General features: G+C 40.0%; 1 long non-coding RNA gene across 1 annotated transcript; it reads right to left on the bottom strand.

Moving 5' to 3' along the window:
• Positions 1-673: 673 nt before the first annotated feature.
• Positions 674-8,700, bottom strand: LOC122893773. The gene is made up of 4 exons (XR_006381682.1): positions 8,645-8,700; positions 8,122-8,217; positions 7,770-7,875; positions 674-713 (listed from the first exon to the last, which is right to left on the bottom strand). It is a non-coding gene; the product is annotated as an uncharacterized LOC122893773 (long non-coding RNA).
• Between the last annotated feature and the right edge of the window lie 1,354 nt (positions 8,701-10,054).

The raw sequence follows: 10,054 nt of genomic DNA, 5'->3' as shown, positions 1-10,054 counted from the left end.
CTAGTCCATGACATATGTAGTCTAAAATATCTCTCAATGAGTTATGTGAAAATTAATAATATGGTGTAAATGAGAGAAGGCAGAAGCTTGGGAGAAATGGACATTTGAACCATTAATTTATTTTTGATTGGGAGTAAAGGAATTTGTCTGTGGCAATCATAATTCATTACCCACGCAGTGGGTGTCCATTGTGAAAAATTACATGGATAGAGCCATTTTTAAAGTAGAGCCAGAGAAGTGAAATGGAATTGCCTTGCACGTCCTGTTTCCTAAACCTTTGAACTGGGCCACACCTCCACATTCCAAGAGGTCAGCAAGAACAAGAAAATTGTGATCAAAGTAAACTTTTGCTTAGTGACCCCTTCACCTGACGAATCAATGAAGTACATATAAACCTAGCCCTCCTTGTCAGCACCAATGAACTCTTCTTAAAAACAACTTACCTAATCTTCCCTTTTTTCCCATGAAAACCCTGAATCTACCTCCAGTAATTGGAATACTGTTTGGGTTTCTACCTAAATCTGTGTGCCCCAAATTGCAGTTCCTTAAACCCAAATAAATGCTTTGCTTCTTGAACTGTATTCTTATCTTTAGGTTGATACCACCCATGAGTTAAGATTTGGGATAACATTAAATACAATGCCCTCACCAGGACTCCAGGTGGATTACTTCTGGGAAAACCAACTTCATCTTTGCTTTGGACAACTGCAATTCTGGAGTAAGAAAATAAATAGGAGCATTGTCTAAGAAATGTTGCAAGAAGGGGAAACTGTCAGTCAGTTTAGTGTCTGTCTCTTTGTTTCCACTCAGGTCCAGGATCTCATGGTCCTGAGATCAAGCCCCACACTGTGCTCAGTGCCTAGCCTGGAGTCTGCTAGCGATTCTCTCTCTTTACATCTCATTCCTATTCTGCTCCAACCTCCTCCCCCGACCAAATAAAGAAATAAACAAAATCTTTTTTTTTTTTTAAAGAAAGGTTGTCCTATTCTATGATCCCTTAACATTTTTAAGTATTTCTTTTGGTCTTTTATTTTTACAACTCTATATAGCATAATTATATTGCCATTTCTTGATTTTTTAATTTTTGACACTATCTATGAGAACTCCTCCTGCTACCAACATCCTCTCTCAGTCTCTCTTTCTCTCCATTTCTTCAGCTCCAATACTCCTGATATGACTGTGACATATTGCAGTTAAATCAGTATTTATTGTTTACACCATTACTATTATATAAATGCTATTCATAGATGAACCACCTGGCACAATACAATTACTTTTTCCTTTTTTTGAATTTATTCTTGCCCTCAAAGTTAATTGTCTTATTTTCATTTGCTTAGTTTCCTATGAATTTATCACCATTCCAGTCCCAAATGTCTAAAAATCTGTAAAAACATCAATTCCATATTCTTAAGAAAGCTTTCTAAGAGATTTCAGCCCCCACCTCCCCCCGCCACCCAGCACCCTGAGGGCCTACAGAGCTGAGCCTGTGATCTCCCATCCTCAGTATCCTTGGCTCTTTGCTGACATGTGTTCCTTTTGTCCTGGAGGCTGATGCCTCACTACTGAATTATTCTGCTGGTTTGGTACAGCCTTGTTCAAGGAGCTTTCTGAGAAAATGGATGTACTTGGATTGCATTCTTATGCTTAATAGATAATTTTTCTAGGTTTAAGGTCAGAAATAGTTTCCCTTCCAAATTTTATTATTTTTTATTTTTTAAAGATTTTTATTTATTTATTTATTTATTTATTTTTTGAGAGAGAAAGAGCACAAGCAGAGGGAGTGGCAGAGGGAAGAGGGAAGGGGAGAAGCAGGCTCCCCATTGAGCAGGAAGCTGGGCATGGGGCTGGATCACAGGACCCTGGGATCATGACCTGAGCCAAAGGCAGCTGCTTAACTAACTGAGCTACCCTGATGCCCCACTTCTGAATTTTTAAAAGTTAGGCTGCACTGTTTTCAACTTTCAGTTTCACTATTGAGAAGACCAGACATTTTCAGTTTAATCTTTCATATCTGATAAAATTTTACCTCTAAAAACATATTTCCCAGGATTGTGATATATCATAATGTCAGGCTTGATTTTTTCTTTTTTAATCTATTTCATTGTGTATTTTATCAGCCTTTTCAATTTGAAATGCATGTCTCTTAATTTTGGGAAATTTCCTTGAAAATTTAAAAACAATATTCTACTCTCTTTTAAAGGGTTTTGCTCTCCCTGTGATTTTTTTAGTCTTTCTGAAACTCTTATTTGAGTGTTAGGTCTCCTTTTTTTTTTTAAAGCTTTTATTTATTTATTTATTTGATAGAGAGAGCACAAGTAGGCAGAATGGCAAGCAGAGGGAGTGGAAGAAGCAGGCTCTCTGCTGAGCTGGGAGTCCAATGAGGGGCTCTATCCCATGGTTCTGGAATCATTACCTGAACTGAAGACAGTTGCTAACGGACTGAGCCACTCAGGTGCCTTGAGTATTAGATCTTCTGAACTGATACTCTAATTTTCTTTTCTCTCCTAATATCCATATATTTGACTTTTTGTACCACATTCAGGGAAATTTCCTCACATTATCTTCCAACATATATTTAATTTCCATTTATTTAATTTTAATTTATCAGAGTTCTCTCTTGCCTTAAAAATAATATATTTTATTCAACATTCTATTCTTATTTCATGGATGCAACTTCTTCCGTTTTCTTCCTAGGGGTACTATAACAGTATAGGATAGAGATTCTAAAATAGCAGTTGTATTATTAAGACTTTATTGTCCTGTGTGGTTTTTTTCTTTGAGTAAACTTTCCCCTATTGGTTGGTTTTCATAGTTGTCTTTGATATAAAAGGTTTCCATCAGATATCTAGTCATTTTTGCTGTTGGTTCATATTTAAGGATGGACCACCAAAATAATGATTGGAATATCTGCATTTAGAATGATCAACAGTGGGCTTTACAAAGTACAAATGGAATGGGCAATTTCATAGGGAAGCCTCTGATCTTATGGTTTACAGGTTTCTCTCTTCATGCTGTTCAGAATCCTTGCAGAATACTTTTTAATCTCCTGCCTGGAGTTATTAGCCTATCTTACAAATTTTAAGGCCGCAGTAGGGATGAGGGTTAGGGAACTCAATATTCAGTATATAATGATCACTTAATGCCCCTGTTTTCAGAACTATTCCCTTCTCTCCCTGCTTCAACTGTTCCAGATGGCTTGGGGCAAGCAAGTATTCTGTGTTATTTTCCTGAGAGGGTAAACTACTGGACCTCTGCTGGTATCATGTAGCTCGTGTGTTTGCGTGCACGTGCGTGCATGTGTGGGAAGGCGCACATGCATACACATGTACTCTATTATGGTATATGGAAGGGATATCTGGTAATATAACCCTTGTTTGTTTCTTAAAGAAGGCTCCACGCTGAGCATGGAGCCCAAGGCAGGGCTTGAACTCACCACTTTAAATCAAGACCTGAGCTGAGATCAAGAGTGGGATGCTTAACCCGCTGAGCCACCCAAGTGCCCCTTAGATGGGCTTTTTACCAATCCTTTTTATTATCTTCTTTCATTTCCAAAACCATTTATTAGTTAGGTGATTCTGAGCATACTTTGAGCCAGATATTTTTCTATTATCAAATGAAAATAGGGGCGCCTGGGTGGCTCAGTGGGTTGAGCCGCTGCCTTCAGCTCAGGTCATGATCTCCGGGTCCTGAGATCGAGCCCCGCATCGGGCTCCTTGCTCGGCGGGGAGCCTGCTTCTCTCTCTGCCTCTGCCTGCTTGTGAACTCTGTCTCTCTCTCTCTCTGTCAAATAAATAAATAAAAAACCTTAAAAAAAAATGAAAATAATATTTCTCATTTCACGTAAAAGTTTCTAGCACAGAGTAAACACACAGTACCCACACTTAGTAAATACCCAAATGTTGCTTAATTTGAATGTAAGTCTAATACAAAATGATATTCATTGAAATTGGATTCCCATAATCACAAAATGCTCCATATGATTATGTATTTTAATTATCTCTATTTTCTTAGGGACTTAATGTCAAGTCTCCTCAAACTTAGGAAAGTAAAACAAAGTACTCTAGGCATGTATACATGAAGCCTTTCAAGAGTGTCTACATTTGAGAAGTTTTCCCATTATGCAATGACTGTCTCCTATTGGCTCACACACCAGTCCCTTCAGTACCTGCAAGGCAAACTATTCTAAACATGTTATTTACTTTCTATCATTCCAAGCTTACCAAAGTCCTTTTGGAGAGTTATAATACCTCCGTTATAATGAGTGCTTAAAAGTAACCTAAACCAGGAGTATTTACTCTACTAATGTCGGTAAATGCAAAGTTATGCATAGTTGAAGGTTTTTCTCCTCAGAATCATTAGAATAAATATAATTATATGATTAGCATGAAGTGGATGCCAAGAATGAACTTAAGAAATTTATGAGGTGGGCGTCTGGGTGGCTCAGTAGGTTAAAGCCTCTGCCTTCAGCCCAGGTCATAATCCCAGGGTCCTGGGATCAAGCCCCACATTGGGCTCTCTGTTCAGCAAGGAGCTTGCTTCCTCCTCTCTTTCTGCCTGCCTCTCTGCCTACTTGTGATCTCTGTCGAATAAATAAATAAAATCTTAAAAAAAAAAAAGGAAAGAAAAGAAAAGAAATTTATAAGGCAAAAGCATTCTGAGGGGTGGCTAGGAAATGCTGGCCTAATGTCTCAGCTCCACTGAAAAGTGTCCATGTTTTATTCCACACATTCATTTTAAAGCATTATATTAAACCTGCATTGGTGGTCTTTTATGTACCAAACATGGAGCTATTTGTTGATTTAAAGCAGAAAATTGGATAAAAATGGGCTTAAAGTAGGAAGTTCAACTTCCTACCATACCATGGCTTGTTACATGAAAATTCCTAGGGAAGGCAAGCAAATGGGCTAACCTACACCCACCTCTCTGCACCACTTACAAGTTTATATAAATTCCTAGAAATTATATAACTGGCATCAAGAAAGACCATTTAGTCTTCTTTGAAGCATTAACTGAGTCAAAATGATCCACCCATTGTGTTCAGAACTTACTAGGTAGACTGGAACCCTCATTTACTGAAGCCCCAAGATGGGGCTCAGGCAGGTTCCACATCTTGATTCTTCATGCCCTTCAGTGTTGTGCCTACGTTTGATAGCTTCAGTCAAGACTTGCCTATAAATACTGTGCACTCCAGCCTCTGCCATTCCTGAAATCTTTAAAAAAAATATGGCAATTTGAGTTGTTAAACATGTAGCATATGCAGCTTGTTCGGTAAACTGGCCTGCGGTCTCTCAGGCTCCCTAAGTGAGAGGTCTGAGAAAGGACCTGCTGTGTCAAGTGTCAGAAAGATGATTGACTGAGTGAGTGGATATGTGACACCATTGGGGCAGGGACTGTTCTAGGCATTTATTTCCCATTATCTAGCACAGAATATACTCCAAAAATACTTGGCAATGATGATGATGATCATTGGTGTTAGCTTGACCCAAACCTTAGGAAGGTGATTTTTTCTTTTTTTAAGTGGGCTCTGTGTCCAACTGGAGCTCAGTGCAGGGCTTAAACTTACGACCCTGAGATTAAGACCTGAGCTGAACATGTTGTGATGAGCACTGGATGTTATACGCACTAATGAATCGTTGAACACTACATCAGAAACTAACGACGTACTAACTAGTTAGCTAGCTAATTAAAAACTAACGATGTTAGCTAACTGAACATTTAAAAAAAAAAAAAGACCAGAGCTGAGATCAAGAGTCCCATGCTCAACCAACTGAGCCACCTAGGCACCCCATAGATGATTTAATAAAGAGTTGAGAAGAAGAAAGTTTCCTTTCTAAGAAATGTAATGGAATAAAACCTATTTTCCTTGGAAAGAAATTGCCCTTTTGTTTTCATGTCACATTCTTTATTACTTAATGATTTACCTTAATATAACACTTAAAAAAAATGTATGCGACCCAGAGAATTAAAGAACAGAAACCATGCTAGGAGGATAGAAATTTTCTAAGTTAATATGAACCACTTTTCCTTTCTGTTAGGAACATGAAGCTTGAAGGAGTACTCATTTCTGAGTCTTTTTTTTTTTTCACCTTTGTTAAGGGATATCACAGCATTTACCTACATAATGAATGTGCTGCTGCTTTTTTCTTTCACAATCCAAATGGTCCCTGTTATCATTACAACTAATTGGAGAGTGATTCTCTTATTGTTTTAGTCTGGAGAAATGATTCTCCTATTCTATTTGTTCCCAATTGTAGATGAACTACAAACCAAACATACCAAGATACACAACCTTCCATATTGTATACTACAGTTTGTTTGCAGAAATCTATCTGCAGGGATTCCTGGGTGGCTCGGTCGGCTGAGCCTCTACCTTTGACTCAGGCCATGCTTGGGACTGAGTCCAGCATTAGGCTCCTTGCTTAGCGGGGAGCCTGCTTCTCCCTTTCCCTGCCATTCTCCTGCTTTTGCTCACTCTCTCTCCCCCTCTTACAAATAAATAAATTAAAAAAAAAAAAAAAAAAGGAAAGGAAAAAGAAATCTACCTGCAGTTTTGAAAAAATCAGTTGACTAGAAATTTTCAGCACATTTTAAAAAATGCAAGTCGTATACTATGTCAAAATTATTTTAACATGGTATATTTCTTATTATTTACGGTTAATTCAGGGCCATTTTTTTCTACTTTGAAGAGGTGTTATAGTTAATAAAATCCAGGAAGAAATTAAGTCATTGTAAATACATGAAAAAATTAAAGCCAGGTTGCTATTGAATGGTTAAATGATGAATATAGCAATGGGTTTAAGCCTCTTGGCCCACACAGCACTGGGCATTCAGGGGCAGGAGGAGATGAAAAAGGCATCTATTATCTCCTTCCCCATTTCTCTAATTTGCCCCACCTACTTCCTTGCAGGAACTCCCTGTTATCAGTACCTTGTTCACTTTCACTCTGTTTCTCTTATGAATCAATTCCTCACTTCTTCTTCACAGAGAATAAACTCATTCTCCTAAAAAAAAAAAAAAAAAAAATAGCTCCCTGGGTGGCCCTGAGGAGTGTGCTGCTTGCCAATGCAAATATGACAGATTAAGAAAAACTTTCACAGGTTTGAGGATTTACAAAACATCTATCTGAAATGCTGTTGTCAACAATCTTTTTTCCATGAGTCAAGACAAATGTACAAATTAGATCAAATTAGATGAACAGAGTGGAGTTAGTTCTGTATTTCACTTGAGCTTAGCAGCTGGTTCTTCCTTCAGCACTGTCAGGTCTAGTTACCACCAACTCTGAGAGTCGTCTCTAATTTACTGTCTACTTTCACATCAGAACAAGAGGTTAGGTAACATAGCTAATTGGAGTAAGATAAAAACATATGTAAAATACCAAGCAGTGAGTGTGGTTATACTTCAGTTCAGATCTGTTTTTTCTTGTTCCCACAGTAAAAATAGCACCTAGTAAATCTCTCATGTGAGCTTAAGAGGGCTTATAGTTTGGAAGGCCTTGGTGTTTGTATTACCTTTATAATTTAAAAACATTCTAAAAAAAAATAAAAAAAATAAAAACATTCTAGTATGATTTAGCACATTTCAACAAAAACGCATATTCTCAAACATTTTCTCTTCTTCTACTTCAAAAGAAAAAAAAAAGAAGCTAAATTAAAGGAATTTTGGCCATGTCAATGTCAGGAAATGGAACTCAGGAGCCTAGGGAGTTACCTCACTTTAGTCCCACCAGAAAATTTGCTGGAAATCTCATTCTGTTCCTCAACAAAACTTACATGCCCAGCCCGGAAAATCTCTAAATATTGAAGATCATTTTCGAATCTCATTAGGGATGATTCTCTCATCGCTCCCCTGTAGATGACAGTAATCTCACGGCTGCTTCTGTGGTAAAAGGAACAGGCAGAGAGTATAGGTCGAAGGGTTAGGGGTGGTGAGCAGCCAGGAGTACAGTAAGACTGGAGTCCCTTATACATGGAACAAGACAACTCCCCTTCCCATGAGTGTTTCCCTCCTGTGTATAGAAAAGAGAAGGGAACAAGATAAATATTTCTAAGAACTGGGTTGTTTTGTGCTGGTCTCAGCCTATGAATAATGATGCCGCTGGCTAGAAAGCCTGGGGGCACTCACCTAGGCCCACTTTCCTCTTTCGGAATCAACATTGTGTCTGGATCTTCTGGTTCTTATTATGATTATATGACCTCCTCAGCAGCAACCATTAGGAAACTTGAAAAGAAACAAAGTTTATTACTCACAAGTCCTGGAGGGTATACAGCACACTTGGGGCCACATGTTGAGGTCTTGGAGAGAGAGAGAGAGCACCTGGGTCTCTGTTTTTATTGTATTGAGGGTGGGAGCCTAGGGTTCCAACAGTTCACTCTTTACTGGTGAATTTTAAACAGAAAAATGGGAATTAAAGTGTGGGAAGAAAAGAAAAAAATGTGGCCAAGTGACCAGTTATTAAAACCAACCAAGACCTCTCAAACAAAAGAGGAGCGGAGTTGTGGAGAGTTTACCTGGCTCCTTATTTGGTCATGTAGCTGGCAATGTTGTTTATTTGACACAGCCATCTTTGAAGTAAATGCCTCAACAATCAAAAGCTTAAGTCAGGCACTTACATTACAGAAAATTAAAAATTGCCGCCAGGGCTTACCTTACATGGATACAAAGGAAAGGTGGTGCATTCCACACACACTATCCACCAACACTGACATGCTTGAGAAAAGAAGACAACTCAGTCAATAGAAGGTTTGTGTTCCCCCCAAATTCCTTGTTGAAACCTAATCTCTATTGTGATGGCGTTAAGGGGGAGCCCTTTGGGGATGATTAGTTCATGAGTGTGAAGCCCTCACATATTAGATTACTTCTTTTATAAAAGAGACCCCAGAGGACTCTCTTGCCTTTTCTACCGTGTTAGTATATAATAAGAAGTCAGCAGTCTAGAAGCAAACTGAGGGTTTTGGAGGGGAGAAGGGTGGGACGTTGGGTGAGCCTGCTGGTGGCAGGAGGGCACATATTGCATGGAGCACTGGGTGTGGTACATAAACAATGAATTTTGGAACCCTGAAAATAAAATAAAATAAAATTTTAAAAAAAGAATTCAGCAGTCTACAACTCAGATGAGAGAGCTCCCCAGAACCCAAACTGTGGACTTCCAACCTCTAGAACTGTAAGGAATAAATTGTTGTGTAAGCTACTGGTGTGTAAGCTACTGGCCTATACTTTAACAGCCCAAATGAACTAAAACAGGAGTCCAGTGGGAACTTTACTCTCGGGATAGAATATATTATGCTGGGAGGAGTCAAGATGGCGGAGAAGTAGCAGGCTGAGACTAACTCAGCTAGCAGGAGATCAGCTAGAGAGCTTATCTAAAGATTGCAAACACCTGCAAATCCATCGGCAGATCGAAGAGAAGAAGAACAGCAATTCTAGAAACAGAAAAACAACCACTTTCTGAAAGGTAGGACTGGCGGAGAAGTGAATCCAAAGCGACGGGAAGATAGACCCCGGGGGGAGGGGCCGGCTCCTGGCAAGCAGCGGAGCAACGGAGCACAAAATCGGGACTTTTAAAAGTCTGTTCCGCTGAGGGACATCACTCCGGAGGCTAAACCGGGGCGAAGCCCACGCGGGGTCGGCGTGACCTCAGGTCCCGCGGGGTCACAGAAGGATCAGAGGTGTCTGAGGGTCGCAGAGCTTGCATATATTGGAACGGGAAAGCCGGCTGCAGAGACAGAGCCGACAGTAAGCTCGCAGCTCGGAGTTGCCTTGAACCGGTCGCAGGCTCAGTGAGCTCAGAGCGCGGACGGAGGTTAGGCAGACGCGAGTTAAAAGGAGCGGTTCACTGAGGGCGCACAGGGAAGCGGGGCCCCGGGCTCTCGGCTCCTCCGGGCCGGAGACCAGGAGGCCGCCATTTGTATTCCCGTCCTCCGGAACTCTACGGAAAGCACTCAGGGAACAAAAGCTCCTGAAAGCAAAGCCGAGCAGATCACTCAGCCCCGCCCCTGGTAAGGGCGGTATAATTCCGCCTGGGGCAAAGACACTTGAGAATCACTACACCAGGCCC

Source organism: Neovison vison, chromosome 13, assembly GCF_020171115.1.
Source record: "Neovison vison isolate M4711 chromosome 13, ASM_NN_V1, whole genome shotgun sequence".
Classification (NCBI taxonomy): Eukaryota; Metazoa; Chordata; class Mammalia; order Carnivora; family Mustelidae; genus Neogale; species Neogale vison.
This window is presented reverse-complemented; position numbering and strand designations above follow the sequence as displayed.